This window comes from Cydia pomonella, chromosome 1 (genome assembly GCF_033807575.1).
Source record: "Cydia pomonella isolate Wapato2018A chromosome 1, ilCydPomo1, whole genome shotgun sequence".
In the NCBI taxonomy this organism is placed as follows: domain Eukaryota; kingdom Metazoa; phylum Arthropoda; class Insecta; order Lepidoptera; family Tortricidae; genus Cydia; species Cydia pomonella.
This window is the reverse complement of record NC_084703.1, coordinates 24,460,937-24,482,690: the sequence shown is the minus strand read 5'-3', so window position 1 is coordinate 24,482,690 and position 21,754 is coordinate 24,460,937. Positions and strand designations below refer to the sequence as shown.

The window sequence follows — 21,754 nt, the reverse complement described above, 5'->3', positions numbered from 1 at the left end:
GAAGATGGAGGACTTTTACCATTCAGGGGATGACCGACTGACCGTAGGCGTTTGGAAACGGGAAGGGGAGTATTTTTTCTTCCATTCCCATTTTGTAGCTGTTAGCAAAGATAATTTGAAATAGAAGTGGATTGTCAAAGAAAATTGTGTAGCCACAGTAAAATTACTGCCATCTTTCGACAGATGATTAAAACTTGTAGAACCCACTTGACTTTGATCCTTATTATTTTACTGATATACAGAATAAAGATCAAAGTCAAATGGCGTTCTAAAAGTTTTAATCATGTGTCGAAAGATGGCAGTCAATTTACGTGGCTACAAAGTTTTCTTTGACAATACACCTCTATTTCAAATTCTCTTTGCTGTTAGTCAGTAACAGGTAGATTACCAGTCAGGGGCCGTATATTTGCATATACCCACATCAGTTGAACAGCTTGCTACTTTGCTGTGCGGTATTTAGAGCACAAATATAGGTCCTGACTGGCTTAAAATGCTCAGAGTTTGCTACAAGAAAAGCGTGCAGAACGATTACACGACACTTTTACTAATAGTAACATTTCACAAGCATGCATACTCTCAAGATAATTTGTTATTTGACTGTTTTCTAGTTAGCTACAAGATTTACTTGTAAGAATCTTATAAGTATAGGTACCTATACATCCCATTATGTGGTGTAGCCTCTTACTACGACTACCTTAGCGGTGGCAAATTGACATATTTGCTAACATCTGCGTAATTTACTTTCTATACATCTCGCTCGCATTAATATGCCAGTACGAGCGAGAAGCATAGGAAGTAAGTTACGCAAACGCTAGCGAATATGTCAGTGTCAAACTGGTGGTAGTCGTACTGATTCTATTGTTCGAATTTGTCTTGAGAAAGTCGTATATGTAAACGAAGGTTCCGCGAGTGAATTATTTATTTGACTCGCATAGCGAAAAGATTGAAAATTTGGTGAAAGAACGCGACCACCATAATTATTTTATATTACCTAGTTTTTTTTTTTATAATGATTATTTTAACAATAAAGTTCAGTCTGTTCAATTTTGAATCAGTGAATCGTCCATAACAATAACTCTTTAACAACTATAGGATGAAATGCTGTGTGTTTTGCCCATGGCATAAAAGAACAGTTAACGTCTAAAATGCCACAATGGATAAACGAACTAAAAAGAAAAAAACAGGATTTATAGATTTTAGTAAGCACAGATAGCGGTCGCCAGTACAATTTTTCAAAGGGCTTTGTGGAATTAATCAAATTTTGGCACTGAGAAATTTACGATAAAAATAGTTATATTACAATTTTTCAATTTTGTATTTAACCCCGCATGTTGAAATATCATTCGAATATAAAGGTCACCTTAATGTCACTATGTCTCACGCACCGAGTAAAATCGCATTGTATCGGAATCTTCTAATTAATTATTATTTATAGTTCTTTCAATCTTCAAAACTTCCTGACTCATGAAAACAAATTAAGCTATATCTAATGCTGCTTTCGAATTGAACAGTATTGGTGGTAGACAACAGGGTAGAACGAGGCACGTTGAGCACATATGAGATCACCGCTTTTTAATGCCAAAACAGTTAGACCTAGAAAAGTCAAATCTACTGAAGTTGATAGATCATTTTTTACTTGGGACAAAACGTCATCAGACATAACTCTTTATTTACGTAAGTAATATAACTCAGATAGTGACGTAAGTTGAGTAAGGAAAGAACATATGAAAAAAACGAGTCTTTTCAACATAATTTTGGAAAGTTTTTTTGGGGAACGAATTTCTGCACAATTATTAATATGCGATATTGATCACTACTCCAAAAACTTATTTTGGCGTTCTCTAGTACATAGATAACAATAAAAACCAGCTCTGTGGGCGCGGGCTGCAGACGCCGGGCGAGCCTTCAGAATGCAGAAGAAGGCGGTACGTGCCATTGTCGGCGCATCCGACGATGCCCCGTGCAAAGAGCTATTTAAAGAACTAAATATTATGCCCCTTCCCTGCGAACTCATCTACCAAGTAGCTCTCTTCACACACAAGAACTTGGATGCATTTCGGCAGCGAGGTGTGAACCCGTACAGCGCCATGCGCAGCAATAAGCTCGCCCATCTGCTCGTCACACCTAAACACGATCTACGCAAGTCGGAGAGGTCGGTGTATGTCATGGGCCCGTCTGTATATAACAGACTGCCGGACGCAATTAAAATGGATGCAACTTCCATAGTGGCCTTTAGGTTAAAACTACGTAAGTGGCTCCTTGACCACGCGTTTTATTCATTAGATGAGTTCTACGAACTTCCTACTCAATGAGTTTGTTTGTATTAATTTTGATTGTTATGTGTTATATACTTATGTACCTGTACCTATTGTACATTATGCAATAAACCTAATGTATTTCCTAGACCTAAGCCTGACATGTAACTTGGTGTTATGAATAAATTATTTGTATTTGTATTTGTATTTGCTCTAGTAATAAATTCCATTGATCAACTAGCCCCATCACAAATTGCACAAAACCACTGTGTTTTAGTATATTTTAGGGTATACTCATAATAAAAAAAGTGAAACTTACGTTAACATAGGTAATATAACACAATAGTCAAGTAATCTGAATAAGTATTAATGCTAACCTGTACCCCTAGTGTAACTTTGATCGACATCATAACGTGACGAACGCGTTTGCGTTAAGTCTCATTTTGTATAGGATTTTGAGTTTCCAAAACGTCCCGCTTGGCGCGCTCTTTCGAAATCCAATACAAAATGAGACTAAACGCAAACGCGTACGTCACGTTTGGAAATCGAATTTATTTACACTAGGGGTACTGATGCCTGACACATCTGCAATTTTAGAAGATAAATACTACAGTACCCCTAGTGTAAATATTTTCGACAGCGAAACGTGACGTACGCGTTTGCGTTAAGTGTCATTTTGTATGAGATTTTTGACTTTCCAAAACGTCCCGCTTGGCGCGCTGTTCAAAAACCTATACAAAATGAGACTAAACGCAAACGCGTACGTCACGTTTCAAAATCGAATTTAGTTACACTAGGGGTACTGATAACGTTTTTATTTTTGAGTCAGAGTAAAAACAAACTTAGAATACTACTAAGTCATGCGCCTCTTGACAACTGGTACGAGTAATGGCCTTGGCATTTGAGACCATTTAATAAAAGAAGAGTTGTGGCTCATCATTAGAAAGGTTTCTAGGAGGAAAAGAAATTGGTAAAAAAGAGAAGGTATATTAATGAAAGCTTGTAACCTTTTGAAGTCAAAGTCTAAACTCATTAAATAATGCAGACGAAGAACTATCCTGCACAGGTCACTTTCAATATACCTACAGAATGTATTGAAGGGTTATTCCCACTAGTTACCTCCAAGTTGTTACCAGTGGTAACTACTGGGATTTTTTCCCCACCTTTTACCACTGGTAACTACTGGGAAAAGAAATCTCACTAGTTACCACCAATTCGATTTGGTGGTAACTACTGGGAATGTTTTTTCCCAGTATTTACCACTGGTAAAAGGTGGGATTTTTTCCCAGTAGTTACCAGTGGTAAAAGGTGGGCAAAAAAATCCCAGTAGTTACCACTGGTAACAACTTGGTGGTAACTAGTGGGAATAACCCGTATTGAAAAGCAAATGAATACCTGTTAGGTAAAATAAAGTCATTCCAATACAATTGTAACTAATTGTAAAATATAGCGTTTAAAAGTATATTATTTTCAGTTTTTAGGGTTCCGTACTCGGAACATAAGCACGCACAGCTACATAGACACGCGCACGTTACACATTTACAATTGCTCGAGAGAACCTTTCCTTACTTACTGATTTATTTACCGCCTCACAAAACTCGTTGTAGGTTGAATATTCGTGTGTTGTTTGGAAATATGTAGGTACTCGTACCTATATATGTACTGAGGTTCGTGTCGGTTATCGCAGTTTTATTTATTAATCCCTTTAGGGTTCCGTAACTAAAAAGGTAAAAATGGAAATCTTATAGGATCACTTTCAATTTGCTCCAAAGGTACTGGACCGATTTAGCTGAAATAAAAATGGTAAGTACACAAATATGTAAGTCGATGACCCGTATATGGATGTACTTATAATCAGTTGTATTTTTTATCATGGAAGAGATTTTTGGGGTATAAATTACAAAGAAAATGTTATGCAATCCACCGTGTGATACATAAGGTACCGAAAAAGAAAAGGGTCGTTGTGAGTTTCTTTATATAATTTTAAATTAAAAAGAAGATATAACTTTAGGCGAGAAATAACCATGCAACTCCGAAACTACAGAAACTACAATAAAAAAAATACATAAAATAGTTTTTACGGTAAAAATACTTTGTAAAAAATGAGTGTATTAGGTACCTACGCAACCCTTGGGGTGCGAGTCCGACTCGCTTTTAGCCTGTTTTGTATTAATAACAAAATCTCGTACATATTTTCTGTTGGACGGTTTACTAACAGAAATGAAGTGTCACGAAATATTTATAAGTAGTAAAATAAATGGTATTCCATGAGAAAATTCGGTCTAAACATTCCTTTGGCTGGGCTAGCAAGTCAATATTAACCTTAACGGTGTTCCTACTACCTAATTTAGTTATTCAATAATACATTTGTATGCCTTAATCATCTATTTAAATAATAGTACATTACTATAGAGGCCGGAAAACGTAGGGTTGCAGGCCAAGTAGATATATACGGCTGAGAGTAGCGAGGCCGAATAGAGATACGCGGCTGGCAACCCCGTTTCTCGCCGAGATTTGTATAGTGCTTTTCTTAAACTTGCAATTAAAACAAAAAATTGTAGTCAATTTGTTTTGTGGCGACCTAATTCTACCAGCGGTGCCTTACGCGCGTAAGTCCGAGCGCCTGCGCGATGCGCCACCGCCGTTGCATAGCAACGAATATGCATAACAAATCACCGTAACCAAGCTATTTAACTGAAAAATATGATTTGTTGATGGTTGAATGCCAAGACGTTGTGTCACAATTTGACGTTAAAAAACAAAAGAAGGTTGCTTTACAGTTCTAGGTGTGTAAGGCAGTATTAAATTCCTTTACATATCATCTTCACTCATTGCACCTGTACCCCTAGTGTAAATTTAATGGACATCATAACGTGACGAACGCGTTTGCGTTAAGTCTAATTTTGTATAGGATTTTGAGTTTCCAAAACGTCCCGCTTGGCGCGCTCTTTCTAAATCCAATACAAAATGAGACTAAACGCAAACGCGTACGTCACGTTTCGAAATCGAATTTATTTACACTAGGGGTACTAATATATAGTATTTCCGGACCTAATTTGACGTAAGTTATGTCATCATTTCATAGCAAGTTTGAGAAAATTATATATTCTTATAATTAGAAGTTTATGTTATGTCTATACTTATAAATGCCAATAAGTAATAATAGGTTCTTAAAGCGTAAATATTTTTCTATTTTTTCTACAACTCGGTTTCTACGACGACAGTAGCTGGTTACAGTACCATTATCTAAAGTTTGTTCATCGGCAATTTTGACTATATCAGGACAAATGGGAAACATGAAAATTGTACAAAATAAATACATTATTTTCTGTGTTTTCTACATGACATCATTTTTTATTTATTTGTCAATTGATAGGGTATAGTTGCGTGTTCGATAAATATTGTATAATATGTAGTTAAAGAAATAAAAGTTTCTTTATGTATGATAGTTAACGGTGATACAGTATAGTATACCGAGCACTGCTACAAAATATTAAAGTGGCTTCTAGAATAGTATGCACTTTTTTTATTACTACGTCGGTGGCAAACAAGCATACGGCCCGCCTGATGGTAAGCAGACTCCGTAGCCTAAATATGGACGCCTGCACCTCCAGAGGAGTTACATGCGCGTTGCCGACTCTGAACGCCCCCCCCCCCCTCCCTCGTTGAGCTCTGGCAACCTTAGTCACCGGCAGGAACACAACACTATATCTAGTGTTATTTGACTGCGGTTTTCTGCAAGGTTCCTTATTTCCTTATTGATTAGGTATGGGTATATTTCTAAACCTATATTAAAATAAGAATACGCTTCATAGTAGTGATAGTGTGGGTACCTAACATGCTCAAATTTATGCGAAAATGGATATTCATTAGGTGTGAAACACGTTTCGTGGCTCTACGCTTTCCTATCATTTTGTGGATCTTCTGACTATATTTTATTAAGTATATACATATTACTAAGGTAAAGATATGACTATTGTTTTATATGAATTGATTTCATCATGGTGCCTTGTTGTGATGTAAGTAGTATCTGGTACTTCTGGTAGTGTGCTACAAGTAATTTCTAGGATGTCATAAACACCACGCCCTTTGTCAAATAAACTAACAAACGCCAAATCACCAACAAACGCCAAATTACCAACTAGAATTAATAGCATGGTAAATCTTCGTATCGAGGTTCCCTTAAACAATGAATGTCCAGAAAGTAGCGGTGGTTAACTAAGCGAAACGCAGACATCTTACCATTTAATATTTAAATACCTTTTAATACATATGTGTTATTACACATCTTTAATATAATTGTTGAATATACATTTAAAACACTTATTTATAATTTCAATATGTAATTAAAGATGCGTGGGCACTATAACTTGTACCCCTAGTGTATTTACGTGACCCTTACCCCTTACCCTTGCAACATTAGTCAATAATCGTTGGACGATTACTAGACTTAGGAGTTAGTGCTTTAATATTATGTATTTAGAAGCGCGCCATTTAACGAATAATGTACCTTTTATACACCTACTCTATTCATTGTTTAATTGCATAAAAGGGTATAAACAGGTGGTAAATATAGCATTTATTTCCATTTCTTATTATACCTTAATATACTATTATATATTTTTTATACCTTTAAACGAGCAGTTCTTTCGTTATATATTTATATATTTCGGGGATCTCGGAAATGGCTCTAACGATTTCCATGAAATTTGCTCTATAGGGGGTTAGCGAGGGCGAAAAATTAATCTAACTAGGTTTTATCTCTAGGAAAACGCGCATTTTTGAGTTTTTATGATTTCCGAGCAAGTATCGATCTCCCAGATATTTTTACAACAATAAGACATACAAATATACATTAAATAAAATTAACTTAAACCAAGTTATAGAGCTAAGTAAATAATGTACAGTGAGCAGCGAATATAACTTTTTCTTAATTTAAGTAAGTAATTATCTTATAGCTTTTCTTATAAATTATTATATATCTCTTGTAAGTAATACATTTTCTTAAGTCGCAACATACTTATATGACATAAAATATCAAGTTAGTATTAATCTGTAGTAAATGTTTACCTAAAATTACATAATGATTTTTCTTAAATTTATTACAAAACTTCAAGTTTAAAAATAAATTATTTTTAGTAGGTACAAAATGTCTCATAATTGCTTAAGTCATCTTGGAGCAAATAATAATTTTCAACAGAATTATTAATCTTATATATTTTTGTATCATCTGCGTAGAGCAGCACTTTCGAATTTGTTATATATTTATCTATGTCATTAATAAAAAGCGTAAATCGTAAAGGGCCTAAATGAGATCCCTGTGGTACTCCAGAACTAATATTCTTCCATTGAGAGGCGTAACCTTCTAGAACAACACATTGACTCCGATTCTCTGTATACGATTTAAGCTAGCGTAATAAGTCTCCGTGTATTCCAAGGTGGCAAAGCTTGAGTAAGTATATTCCAAAGAATTAACAAGGTTCCTAAGTTATTCGACATACAATTAGTATAAGTATAAATTAGTGATGTATAGTCAAGTATAACGCATGTATTAAAGTTTTCCTAAAACAATTATAATATCGCGCTAGTCATAAAATAATTGTACAAATTTATAAGTTTTACTTCATGACGCACTTTTTCATGCTGCGTACAACAGTGCCAACTTAGCCCACCAAACGAAGACCAAAAATAGCCCAATGGCGGAAATAATTCGTGTATAAGCGAATTTTGGTATAATTAGTAGGTAGGTAAATGTGCCTTACACAACATACTGAAAGTACTGATGGATGGGGGTGGCGTTAACGGGTAGAACCCCCCCTAGGTCCCTTTTTATAGTTTTTCATAAATAACTCGTAAACGGTGGCCCATAGTAAAAAAAGTTCTGTGACGCAAATAATCTATATAAAATTGCCTACAAGAAAAATTAGTACACTTTTTCGCTAGGATCAACATTTAAAAAGATATAAAGCGGGAAAGTTAATTGAAATCAATTTCATGGTCCATTTTACTAAAGCGCCGCCCCCATCCATCAGTACTTTCAGTATGTTATGTAAGGTACCTTTATCTACAACTATGCCAAAATTCACTTATACACGAATTATTTCCCCGTTTTTTCCTTCGTTTGGTGGTCTGACCCGCGCACACTTGTGGTTGTGAACGGCTTCATTCGGCGTTTCGTTGGCGCGAGCGGCTTCTTCAAGATGGGCTTTTTGATGTTTTATTACGTTTTTATAATGGATATTAATCCCCAAGTATCACTTAAAGGGTCCTGTTGACAATAAAATAAATTTTATTTTTGTACCTGTTAAGATGCGCCAAACGTGGAGAAAGGTTTAAAGTGTTATGGGAACTTACGTCAGTTTGAAATAATCTATAGGTATTAAAATTGTTGCCTGTATTTCTGAGCTACTGCGTTACCTATGCGTAGATGTTATGTTGTAAGTTAAGTACCTATTATTGAACAAGTAAAAGTTTAAAACCTTGAACTGACGCTGCCTTTTTAGGGTTCCGTAGTCAACTAGGAACCCTTATAGTTTCGCCATGTCCGTCTGTCTGTCTGTCTGTCTGTCCGAGGCTTTGCTCCGTGGTCGTTAGTGCTAGAAAGCTGAAATTTGGCATGGAATTATAAATCAATAAAGCCGACAAAGTCGTACAATAAAATCAAAAAAAATATTTTTTTTTAGGGTATAGTATAGGGTAGTATAGGGTAATTATATTGTACCTCCCCTACACGTAAAGTGGGGGTGAAATTTTTTTTTCGTTTCAACCCTAGAGTGTGGGGTATCGTTGGAAAGGTCTTTCAAAACTAATAGGAGTTTTCAAGAAACATTTTTTGATAAAGTGAATATATTAGGAGATAATCGCTCCGAAAGAAAAAATAAATGTGTCCCCCCCCCTCTAACTTTTGAACCATAGGTCCAAAAAATATGAAAAAAATCGTAGAAGTAGAGCTTAAGAAAGACATTAAATGAAAACTATAGCGGACATGATCAGTTTAGCTGTATTTGAGTTATCGCAAAAAGTTTTCCCTTCATAGTAAAAAGACTTACTTTAATTAGGTACTGATTATGCAAATTTGCCTATTTGTTTAACTCGGGTGAAAGGTACCGTTTCATCCCTTGGTTAACAATTTACTATACTTTAAGCTCCAGTTTAGCTTATTGTGACGGAAGAGTAACTACGGAACCCTACACTGAGCGTGGCCCGACATGCTCTTGGCCGGTTTTTTATTAAATAACATTTGAGCACCTACAAAATGTGTATATCCAAATTCCTATTAATGTTACCTACCCGATCTCCTATTCGGTTTCATTAGAAGATTCTTTTCATAGTACTTTTTGCGCTAACGTTACAAGACGGCCATTTTTTTTAAATATTTATTCCCAGTGAGTCGTTCCGTCGTTCTTGCCATAATTAGGTAAGTACCAGCTATAAAGAAGACGTGAAGTGACGTCAACTTGGAGAGAAAATACGCCGATATTTGATTCCAAAAATTTGTGGAATGCCATAAATTACTCGCCGGGCACGAGCCAGCGCATCGCGTTGCAAGAGGAACGCAACACGGCACAAAAACTAACACATTGTCTTCACACAAATATTGAGCTATCCATGACAGCACGGGCGGGGCCGGCGTCAGCTAATTGTTTGAGGGAGCGGGACCACCGCCTGCCCTTTGCAAGACAAAGACGCAACGCAACCCAATAATCCCACTATAAATAACCATCAGGCTCCTAATGCGCAGGCGCCACGCGTTTTTACCTTTGTTCCCAACAGTCGCCGCTCGATCTTGATACTTGCAAAGAATAGGTGGCTATATATCCGGTACCTTTGAATATAAGTGACAACAAATACACAGTAAAAGTTGATTAAATCTCTTCTCAAGTTTAGTATAACGCACATAAAGCAATATAAAGTAAAATAATAGTTATTTACGATACAATTTTGGAAAATTCTGATTTAAAGATACTTTTTGATCAAATATTATGTAAGTACCTAATTGTGATTTATCTCTAATAAGTAAAAAAATAGGAAGCTGGCAACGAGTGGTGACAAATTAAAACACGACCGACAGGAGTGTTTCAAGTCGACATGAGTCGCTAACTACCTATTCGCATGCGTATTGTACAACGTTTTACAGTAAATATGGCCCTTTATAAATTTTTGACATAGATATAAAGTTGCACTAAGTATATGTACTGTGCCTAAACGATATTTTTGAATAGCCAGATTTTATTATTATATGGCTAATAGAATTGAAACTACAAGAATTAATTATTTAAGATAATACTTATAATGTGCTATTAAAATATTCCAAATGTATGCGATGTAATTATAGATTATACATATCTGTAATGAGTGAAGGTATCCGTCGTCATTTAGTAAGAACAGCCCCTTGAAGCACGCAGCACGCATGACCCCAATGATGTACAGGAAACATTTTTTTGTATTTTTGAGTTTATAAATATAACTATTGCAATAACAAATGATAGAACCTGTCAAGAAGTGTGGGTCGCTCTGTCCGCACGGTCCCAGCGTTAAGTGCGAAATATTTCCAAAACCTTCACCGTCTTATTTTTTGTGCCGATTTTAAGAGTACTTAGCTATGCTGCTTAGTCGAATGATCACGAACAAAAAAGTTAATGGGCCGCCACGATGTGATGTATCGATTACAGAATATTGGCTGGGCGGAGAACATTTTGATATACAAACATGCAGTTAACACCACTGTGACTTTTTTATAATACACAGCCAAGCAGGTTAAATTATGGTAATAATACATTTAATTTTAATCAAATACAGGTTGCCGTTTTTAAAAGTGAACAGTGGTTTTACAATATATAGCTCCCACTGGTTATTTCTGACGCTTATCGTAGCATGATCTGCGTGCAATATATTTTGTAATAATTATAATCATGTCTGGATTTTTTTTATATTAGCCTAGGTTACAGCCGTGTCATCTAGTATGTGTCTACCTGGCTTGTCTAAAGTTCGCATGTTTTAGAACGATATGATAAATTACATAGGTACGTACCAATGGATAATATACTTGTATTTTTTTTTATTACAAGGTTTTATTTACTTTCACCTGACCATTAGCTGTTTGTAATCAAATCTTGCAAGTTAAATTTGATCCACTTCCCGGTTTCCGATTGAGCTGAAAATTTTGCATACATATGTAAGTCGGGTGACAATGCAATATTATGGTACCATCGAGCTGATTTGATGATGCAGAGATGAAGAAAAATACAGCCAGCGATAAAAGCTTGTACCAAAAATATAATTTTTGCCAAAAACTTATTCAGTTAGGAATTAGTTAAATTTATTCTTAGTATCCTTTTCTGTCACCTTACCTTTAGAGTTTATTTCTAGGCAACAGGCGGTCTTACCGCTAAATAGCGATCTACTGCCCCCCCCCCCCCCTACAAAAATTGTATTTAAGGGATGAACATGGGCTGCTGATGTATTTAAAATGGTGTATCACATATCAAGTGGCGCACAAGTTAAAATGCACCTATGCGTGACCTCGCGCCTTTCGTAAACGCTTTCTTATTCGGAGTCTATTTATTATGTATGTGCTGACTGGTAAATAGGTACCCGGTACAGGTTTTATCTGAAGCGGGAAGAGCTTCTAGATCGCATTCTGAGTAGGTATGCTTTTGGTAAGGTGGCAACTTTCATATTATTTTTATTTAGGTACTTATTTATGCCTTCGGTTGATGTCAATGGTTGACCCCCGCTTATTTGTCTGACTGCCATCGAATGATGTATGGAGCACGTTTAGAAGAGAGTGATCTCTTGTGAGGGTGTCGCAAGAGTGTAGTTTATTGAAGTTTGTAATAAATTTTCTTTCGGACAAAGAAAAAACTTTGTTGCGTAGTTGCCGTTAAAATACAGGCACAGAAGAGAGTGTAAGTTATAGAGTCAGACCAAACTAACTCGGCATCGATTTTCATAGCACTACCTGTGCAAGTGTTATTTTAAACATCAAACTTCTATGAAAAAATTAAGTTTAAAAAAATTTGCACAATCTGTGCTGTCAAAATTCCTGTCGAATTAGTTTGTTCTGAATCTAGTAATTTAACGGTTATGGACGGACGGACGGTGAGAACAGTCAAATGTAGACTTGTAGACCGCATATTTGTTACTCTTTGGTGATTCAATTGATCACAACCCCCGCCAGACGACCGACGTCCACGTCGGACACTATATTAAGGTGGGTTCAATTAATCAATATTAAATTAATTACTATTGATTCTAAATTAATAAAGGTCTATACTATAACGTCGGCTCACCTCGCATGAACTAATCACCAAAAAATGTACATATTAATAACAAACACAATGCTTCTAACTTGAAGCTTTTGCGATCAGATAATCACGTTCCGGAACTTAGCTGAGCTCGTAAATTTGTTAGTGTGTTTTTTAGCGAACCTTTAAGTGTCCGGGGTAGGTGGTAGCCAGGCCGGCCGGCGCCCGCTGCCGCCGCTAGGTTCCTGAGATGGTATCTCCACATTATATTTATTGTTTTCTAATGAGACATCAACATAAATGCCATCTGATTGCGATCATGGATCACGACCTCCGTGGCTTGCCGTGCCGTGGGTAGCTTTTGTTCGTGAATGAGTATCTATACTACTTTTGAGTAGAAATGGTGAAAAATAGTTTTCTAATTAATAGTTCGCTAGCCCTATATGTACTTATCAGTTTCGCAATTGCGTTCCTGCAGTCTACTTTCATAATTTTCAACACAAGTGACATTGGTTCTAGCAAAGGACATATATAATATGTGGCTTTTTAGTTTCTTAAACGGAAAAATATAAAAAATAAACTGTGCATACATTGTGTTACATTTTTGAAGATAATGTTAATTATTTGGTTTTAACTAAAATACTCTCAAATTTAACGAAGTAAATCCTGACTTAAAGCAATATTATGTATTTGCCCAGGGACAAAAACGCTTGGCCGATGCCCAAAATCACGAGGGGTGTAGTCCAAGATTGAAACTCAATTTGCATTGAATGACAAACTAAAGTTTCACCATAATAATGTGAAAAGTTGAGGTATTTGAGCGCAGTACCTGGGCCCGACGCGGAAGCCTCGGCCACACCGGCGCCGGCGCGCGCCGCTGCGACACGTCATCGGTGACAAACGCCGTCTTATGTGTAGCATTGGCTCCATTGGCATTGTTTCATGTACCTACTTATTGCTTTACAAGTGCACGCCATAAATGCTACAAGTTTGAGTAATAAAATGTACCTACTTATTGCTTTACAAGTGCACGCCATAAATGCTACAAGTTTGAGTAATAAAACACCGTTGTGAAGATAAAATGGGGGATAGTTTGAGGTAATGTAACCTAAATAAATATTAACCTTTTAAAACGTTACATTATAGTTAGATAACTTGAAAAAAATTAAATAAGTCAACAAGAAACCTAATGTGTATAAAAAGTTTTCAGATCTCATGTAGAGCCAAGCTTCTTCACAAACTCTAAACGTTAGTTAAAATATGCGGCTTAGCCGTTTTGTTACATGAAGTATTGTAGGAATCTAAAACAAAAAAGTAATCAATAATAAATCGATTTTTCACCTTGTGACGCCCATGTGACGGTAGCGAAACGGCCAAACCTGTAGAATTTGCGAAGTTAAGGCTTGTAGGGTTGAAAGCTTGGCTCATGAAATCTGATAACTTTTTGACAATTCAAGCCTTATGGTTTCGTCTTGGCAACATTTTACATGAAAATATTTATGGGAGATTTTATTTCTTTTTGTAAGTTGCTTATGACAATCTTCCGTGCCCTAATTTTTAAATTATGTGTGTGGAGCTGAAATACGTATATTATTATTTATAACAAGGAGTTCGCATATATATTTTTAGATTTCTAGCATCAAAATTTGCGGAAGTCACATACAAACTTTCATCCCATAGTTTGAGAGGTTGGAGGGTTGAGGGGGGAGCGGGGAGTCCAAGTTTTCGATTTTTTTGTTGTTTGTGTACTAATACTACCTTACATACTATAGCTTGGGACACAAGGTGGTTTAAATTAAACAACTAGTTAGTACTTATGTACCGTAAGACCTACCGTATACCGCGGCATCTCTCAATCGAGTGACGGAGAGGGTAGATCGTACGCATACCTTTAGTACGCATATACTACACATACCAAATTTAAGCTTCCTAGTACTTCAGGAAGTACCCAATATATGTACATATATTGAATGTTTTTATGTTTAATGTCTGTTTGGCATCATACCCCGAGAATTTTGTTAATCTGGTATAATCCATACCCATGTTATAAGGGTTCTAAAAAACGACGAAGCCTTTGAGAAAAGATAGGTAGCCTTGCGCTTCGCTTTGTTTGTCTTGGCGGGGGCACTGCCGTGCCCCAGATACGTAAATAGGCCTAACATTTGCAGAATTTACGTGAAAAATATTCTGCATTGTTTGTTTCTTTTGCCTTAGCTGATTAAAGTGTCCGACTGCTGGGCAAAGGCCCCTTAATTTCCACGACTCCCGTTTTAGTGTTTCCTCCGGCCAGTTATTAAGGAAGCTGAATTTAAAGTTGAATGACCCTTCATTTTTATAATAAGGAATCGAAGGGAGCCCGTTAAGTACATACCTACATGTACTTAAGGGGCTCCCCGCGGTTTTCATCGATTTTTGACTAGTTTTGAGTCATTACTCCTACATTTGCACTATACGAGTAGATAGAATTATAAGACAAACTTTCAATCTTTTATCTCTATTCTGGTCTGCCGGATTTTGAAAGAAATGAACACAATTTTTTTAATATTTCTTTAACACATTGTCTAAATAAACACTTTTTTCATTACTAGATTGCTGTGAAGGATTTTACATGTACGAAATCTATAATGGGTTCGTCTTTGACGTCTCTAGAAACTGGTCAGAGATTTTAACTTTAAACTAATTAACACAAAAGTTATGGCCAGTAAACCAAATGTTTGGCCTAAAATTGTTCAACTTTTCTTCTCTTCTTTTCCTTTGCCTTTATCCCATTATTAGGGGTCGGCTCTCCTCGTTCTCATGCGCCAGGATCGTCTGTCCTGGGTTGTCTGTGGATTTAATTGGGCTCGTTCTAAATCCTTTGACACGGTGGACCGCCAGGTAGCAGGCCGGCGCCCTCCGTCCTCTTTTAGTCTCCTGGAGGGCCAGCGCCTTTTTCACGACATGGTCATCGTCGCGTCTCATAATATGACCATACCACCTCAGCCTCTTTTCGGCGAGTTTCTCAGTGATGGGCGCTATTTTGAAACTTCCTCTGATGTGTTTATTACGCACTTTATCAAGTCTATCAGCATCCTCATTTCGTTGGTATGGACCTTCTGTTCGTGCACCTTTTTCAGCGACCAGCACTCAGCACCATATGTTAAGGCAGGTCTTATTGCCATTTTATACACCTTGCCTTTATAGTTTTGATCGGCATTCTTCGGTCACAGAACACCTGTGAGATCTTGCCATCTTTGCCAAGCAACATTGACTCGGTGTGTGACATCAGTCTCAATAGAAGCATCCGCAGAGAGCATTGACCGAAGGTATTTAAACTGGGGTACTTTTGGCAGAGGATTTTCCTGCAGGTAAATGGTGCGTGGATGTGTGGTGCCCCTGCTGAAAAGACATTCCATGTGATCAGTCTTGCTTCTGATGATACGTAAACCATTGCTTTCTAGTGCGTATCTCCATGCTTCCAGGGTTTCTTGCAAATGGTGTGAACACTTATCTACCAACGCAACGTCATCGGCATACATTAAGCACCACGGCAGAGGTGATTGAATGTTCTTGGTGAGAAAGTCCATCACCTGGTTAAATAGTAGCGGACTTAGTCCTGATGGACCCCTGATGGACCCCTACGTTTACCTCAAACGGTTCGCTAACTCCCGCCGGACTTCTGACCAGTGGCGGATTTACAAATTTTCAAGGTACAGGCTGAATAGTTTTTGCCGCCCTTGCCTCAACAATTGTCATATCATACATTATTTTTACAATGCAACAATTTCGTTGAAATTGCACGTAAAATAATTTTTCGGTATATTTTTGAGCTAATCGAAGCTCAATTATGAATGGGCGGGGTAATGTATCAAGAGACGCGGCAGCGGCTCACGCCAAGTATTAAAAAAAAGCGTATGCTATTTACACAATAATGAACATTTGGTAAACGTTAATAAATAATCTTTATTGCGCTTTCAAACAGTTAAAAATAATCGACTCCGTCAAGTCGGAATCAATGACCAAGATTACTTATGACGAAATAGAAGTTCGTTACAATGCCTTTTTGCGCGATTTTTTGTTGGCAAAATCATCGATGATGTCGTCGTAAGGAATCTTGTTCATTAATTCCGACTCTATGCACAAAAGAGCTAAAGCGTTTAATTTTTCTTGGTTCAACGTCGATCTCAGACAATTTAAAAATAAAATCGTTCCCCAAATTTGCCGCCCCCAAAATCTGCCGCCCTAGGCTCGAGCCTACTCAGCCTGCTGGTAAATCCGCCACTGCTTCTGACCCTCGTACTTATGTCGTCGTACATGTCCTGGACTACCTAGCCTAAAATTGTTCAACATCATTCGCTTGCCCTTATCCCATTCATTTGGGGTCGGCGCAGCATGTCTTTTTCTTCCATATCTTTCTGTCACCCGTCATCTCATCATTCACTCGCGTTCGTTTCATGTCATCTCTCACACAATCCATCCACCTTTTTCTAGGTTTTCCTCTCCCGTTCCATCCAGCCTAAAATTGTTCAACATTGATGCCAAATATCTCGAAGACAGTGAACTTTGAAGTAACTATGGTATACTATATTGCTTACAGCCGTTGCTGTTAATGATAAGCTAAAAAAAACATTAGAAATCTAAGGGATTCAGATCAGAGGTCATTGGCGTTAGGGACCTCCTTAATAAGTTATTTATGATTGATAAATTATTCTTACTCTGAGTTTTTTTCTACATATACCTATTCTATTTAAATTTCTTCTTTGTTATAACGATTTGTTCGATTTCTGAGCATTCTACTAGAATATGGTATTAAATTGAACACATGTAAACGTATCCTAATTATTTATTCCTTGAGTACCTATCGCTTATGTACATATAACGCAGTCATCGTGTGAATGTTCATTAACGCATAGCTGATAGCCCGCGTGGCAGCTCTAATTGAGTTCATTACTTTTTCAGTAGCAGGAGCTGGGAATCGTTTAATTATTGAAGAATCGTACTCACTACTTCGTTCCGCACGATTTCGGCCTGCGCAGTAAACCTACCTATTTTATCAGTCTTTGTTTATATAAAAATCACAAGTAACAAATCTAAATAATGAGTAGTAAATAGTACGGTACCTATAGCACAATCGGAATCTTAGGACAAACCTCGAAATCTCTGAAACAGTCCTGAAATTTGGTATGTATGTTAATTACAAGTACCTTTGTAGGGTTCCGTACCCAAAGGGTCAATCCGACCCTATTACTGAGACTTCGCTCTCCGTCCGTCCGTCCGTCTGTCACCAGGCTGTATCTCATGAACCGTGATAGTTAGCCAGTTGAAATTTTTACAGATTATGTATTTTTGTTGCCGTATAACAACAAATACTAAAAACAGAACAAAATAAATATTAAAGGGGGCTCCCGTACAAGAAACATTTTTTTTGCTGTTTTTATAAATAATGGTACGGAACCCTTTGTGCGCGAGTCCGACTCGCACTTGGCCGGTTTTTTTATGTCCACACTATTTGACGTTGGGGGACCTCTAGGAACTGCCGCCATCTTTAAAAATGTGTACCATCTTGGAGTATTTCGCGTTTTACTCTGAATCTATGTTCTCTATGTAAATATCGTGTAAGGCAACAAAAAAGCTTATTAAATTCCTTCCCAAAAAGTTCTACATAGCTCTGCGGAAAAAATACACCTCGTTATATAAAATACTTGCTGTATACAGCTTTACCGTTTATACTCTTCCAGGGAATATTTTCCTCATATGAAACTTAGAAGAATAGGAAACACACTTTTGTCTATGCATTTGTACATGATCTACCCCAACATCAACATTTTACTTCACTGCTACTTAACCAGAAATAACGGTAATGGGCTTAGGTACAGTTGCCAGGCCAGGGAACTCACAAATATCTGAACACGCCTCTATTGTCAAGGCGCTAGAGCAGCACCTCGGCCGCTCCGATATATCTGATGGCGACTGTACTGATGATTCCCTACACCCTGTAGCCTAAGATACTGGATGGATTTCTTCAAATGGCATATCGGTAGATTTTTCTGGACCTTCGCTGCCTATTAACGCTTCTTTTATTTAAGAAAACATTATATGGCCGCCTGAAGAGGCCGCCTTCTGTGAAACCAAATTTTATGTGTGAAATCTAAACGCTATGTAGCCATATTTCTAGAAGAAAAGTTCAAATTTTTGTGTGAGCTTTAATGTTGCGTTCCACAACATTTCCATAGAGATCCTAGATTTAGAGTAAAACGAGGATTTCTTCAAGATGGTACACATTTTCCAAGACGGCGGCGATTCCTTGAGGTAACCCAAATTTCAAAGGGCGTGGACATGAAAAAGAGAACTTTAATTAACATACATACCAAATTTCAGGACTGTTTTAACTGATTGAAAATGGTACCTATAGGTAGATGACAGTTATTTATTTATTGAGACACAAAACATGAGTACTTGTAAGTATAGCCAATAACAGAACTCCCTAACATATCATTAAAAGTAAACCTATTACTTCTTACTTAATTATAAAACTTAACTGAATGTACGTATTTATGTTGATCAACCGAATTTGGTTATAGGCTTTGCAAGCAATTTTATTACAATCTTTGCCATTTCCACAACTAAGACGAATTTATTGTCACGGATTACGTGAAACGCTGTGGGCTAAGGTCGTGCAAAACAATTAAGATGTCATGCCGGATGTCAACTACAGCTGCATTACTGCCGCCTACCGCAGCTGTATTACTGCTGTTCACGGAGTGAACGTTATCATCGCGGCAGAAATGCGGCGGCGAACGTTACTCATTTTATGAAGGAAACTGACAGATACATAAAACGCATACGACGCAGTAAAGTCGCAACAGTAATACAGCTGCAGTCGACATACGAATGTCACCTTTAGACATACGTAGGTAGTTGTTAGTCAGGTAAAAATAGTTATTAAATAAATGTAAACTACATCAATGCTTTAAAAACTGTGCCTATTGTAGTCACAGCCGATGGTTGCCGCGAACTACACGATATACCTAAATCACGTAATTTTTTATGTGTGTATTATATAAATTCACGAGCGACTTTATAAGGAATAAGTAAATTCGAAATAAAATCGTATCTAGCTCCGAAATTATGTACGCCCAGGTATATGGAGTTGGCCTGTTCCATCTGTCTAGGTATGTATATACAAATGAGAATTTTAAATTTAAAGGTATAAAAAAATAGACAAAAAGAAAAGTTACTTAGCTTACCAGCGTATTTCTTGGGAAAGTCGATTTTCCTACCACTCACCTATGTAAATATTAATGGGTCCGCTCGACTGAAATCGTTCAGTCGTCAGCTATACTCGTATGTAGGAATCACCAAGCACACACGACGCGATCACTAAAGTACGTTCAATCAGATTAGGATAGATGAAGAGATGAGATATCGGCCCAGGTGAGATAACGAACGCGTGCGTCAGGGCCGGAGCGTACGGGAGCACTGACAGAGGCGTGGGCTTGCCGCTGCGGCGCGCGCCCATTCGAGCCGCCCAGGGGCGGGGCCGGCATCGCCGCCTTGCCCTTCCTCTTGTAACGGTACGTCGAGGAAAATAGGAAAAGTTGTTTTCATAGATTGCAAGTTCTAATTTGGTGACGCAACTCAGATGTGGTCAGGAGACGTCGATATGCGCGGGGTGGCGGCGTCGCGCACGCGGGCGGCGCGGCCGATGGGCGGCACGTTATCGTCCGCGAGTAATGGGCGCCGCACACAGATTTATTACGGCGGGGTTAGTTTTAGGCCTTAATGGAATTATTGCTGGCTTTTTGTTTATGGGCACGCGGGTCGGCGCTGTAATTAATCCTCGCTCCCCACCTCTCCCGAGCGGAGGCGGATGTATTGGTTCTTTAATTAATTAGTAGAGCAATTGCTCTAAATCAATCGAGGGGGTAATAGACGGCCAGCATTAATCCAACGGTTTCGCGGCTGTGCTACGGCAGTAGTAGTTGTTCAAGAGACCGACGATGCCCGTCTCTGATAGTATAATTACCTATTCGATTTAGGAGGGTCCATAATTATTTGGCTCGAAGACACCGGTAAATTTTGGTCGGTAATACTTACTGTGTTAATTAAACTACTATATTAATACTATGTTAATGAGTTTTATCAATATATAATAAACAAAACAAACAGGACTATTTATGTGTAAAGATCAATGTTGATTTTGTCTGCCAGTCTGTAATTAGGTACCTAGGTATTATTTAGCTGTCTTTTCTAAACTGTTTGTGTAAGATTGTATGCGGTTTGGGTTTACAGTGTCTATTCCTCCGGAGCCCTGGGACAGTTCAGATGCAGGTTAGCGAAATTTAAAGGTACTAAGTATCTTTGAGGCCTGCGCAGACGCACAGTAAGAGCAGACTTTCGAATAAGTACCTAATCATGTTCCCTTATTTTCATTTTATGTGTTAAGAAAAGTTTGTGGTGATGGAAAGATGGCCTGACCTAGAGAGTATTGCGATTGTGTTCTTAAATTGATGGGTTAAAGCGATGGACTAAAAACTGGACTTGGGGATAAAAAATCGGACGCCTGCCTAATAAAACGGTATACAATTTTATTTCTGCCAGACTGTGACTCGTCCCTACAAGGCCCGTCTTGTGGGGATGAGTCACAAAAAGCGACATCTGGGATGGCTCAAGGGCAACACTGGTATGAGGTCTGAGGGTAGAGACATTTCACTGGACTTTGAACATATGGCCATCTCTCCACTTACGTTTCCACGTCTACTTTAGAGAACGCAACTCTCGCGACTCCATTCTGGATGGCCGACTAAGGCAAGCCAGAGGCGGAGAATCCTGTACCGACCCACGATACCGACACCGACCCACTTTTCCGGTGATACAACTCCCCAAGAACACTCAGGTAGGTACGTGGGCTCGCTACTCCTCAATAGCTCGCCACAAACTGCCCGACGTTGACTGATTGCACTGGTAAAACCAGCGGGCGATGGGGTCGTCATCGTCACACACCTACGACTTATTGATGTAATTATTATTAGGTATTCTTTAAAATATTGAATTGCTAAAGATAGTCTCCCTATTACGAGGGCGGTTTGAGAAGTCAGTGACTTTATGTAAAACAAAAATCATTTTAACATATACACATTTTAATTACAATTCTGAACTCCTTGGTAGCTGGCAGTTTTTTTTTAAAAGGTGGGCCAGTAAAAAAGTTGTTGAGGCATATGTCAAATACGACCGGAAAATTGTTGGAAAATGGAGAAAAGCGAATTTCGTGTG

General features: G+C 37.8%; 1 protein-coding gene and 1 long non-coding RNA gene across 3 annotated transcripts in view; both read right to left on the bottom strand.

Annotated features, from left to right (window-relative positions):
• LOC133518489 (GATA-binding factor A-like) overlaps positions 1-21,487 on the bottom strand; it is an 83,585-nt gene extending 62,098 nt beyond the window's left edge. The window contains exon 1 of one of the 2 annotated variants that reach the window (XM_061852209.1): positions 19,769-21,487. The gene's annotated coding sequence lies outside the window, so the exon portion shown is untranslated. The remainder of the gene's footprint in view (positions 1-19,768) is intronic. The other variant, XM_061852217.1, reaches the window with a different exon arrangement.
• The window catches only part of LOC133518554 (uncharacterized), a 298,712-nt gene that overhangs the window by 129,724 nt on the left and 147,234 nt on the right, over positions 1-21,754 (bottom strand). The gene's annotated exons all lie outside the window — the stretch shown is intronic.